We start from the raw sequence: 911 nt of genomic DNA, 5'->3' as shown, positions 1-911 counted from the left end.
TGTGTGATGGCGGCGGCTCATTTCCTGAGCCACCGCCATCAGCAGAGAGTGTCAGCTCTATGCTGACACTCTGCTGTAATCCCATAGATGCCACGGCAGCGGCATACATGGGGTTAATAGAGGGAGGGGGTTCCCTCTATCCACTATCGGGGCTGCTGCGCTGCCATGGCAGCGTCCGCTGTTGCCACCTACAGGGCATCTGATTGTATTATACTTTGCAATGCAAGAGCATTGCAAAGTATAGTACAGCCATCAGCCCCACTGGATCTTCAAGATCCAAGAGGGACTTGATAAAAAAAAAGTGAAAATAATAAAAGTAAAAATAAATAAATAAATAAATAAATAAAAATGTAAAATTAAAAAAAGAAATTGCTTTTTCCTATAAAAAATTAAAAAAATAAAATACATACTCATATTAGGTATCACCGCATCCGTAAAGACCGTCTCTATAAATATATCACATGATAGACCCCGTCCGATAAACACCATAATTTTTTTTTTTTTAAACTGTAAAAAAAGCCATTTTTGTCACCTTACATCACAAAAAGTGCAACAGCAGGCGATCAAAAAGTCTTATGACCCCCAAAATAGTATTAATCAAACCGTTACCACATCCTGCAAAAAATTATACCCCATTTAAGACAATCGCCCAAAAAATAAAAAATCTATGGCTCTCAGACTATGGAGACACTAAAATATCATTTTTTTGGTTTCAGAAAAGCTATTATTGTGTAAAACCTAAATAAATAAGAAAAAGTGTACATATTAGGTATTGCCACGTCCGTAACGATCTGCTCTATAAAACTGTCACATGACCTAACCCCTCAGATAAACGCTGTAAAAATAAATAAATAAAAGCTGTTCCAAAACAGCCAATTTTTTGGTTACCTTGCCCCATAAAAGGATAATAA

The 911-nt window shown here is 36.7% G+C and overlaps 1 non-coding gene across 1 annotated transcript; it reads left to right on the top strand.

Moving 5' to 3' along the window:
* On the top strand, nt 1–86 carry LOC121006170. The gene has a single exon (XR_005780037.1). It is a non-coding gene; the product is annotated as a small nucleolar RNA SNORD71 (small nucleolar RNA).
* Nucleotides 87–911: the final 825 nt, after the last annotated feature.

Source organism: Bufo bufo, chromosome 6 (genome assembly GCF_905171765.1).
Source record: "Bufo bufo chromosome 6, aBufBuf1.1, whole genome shotgun sequence".
Lineage (NCBI taxonomy): Eukaryota > Metazoa > Chordata > Amphibia > Anura > Bufonidae > Bufo > Bufo bufo.
This window is presented reverse-complemented; position numbering and strand designations above follow the sequence as displayed.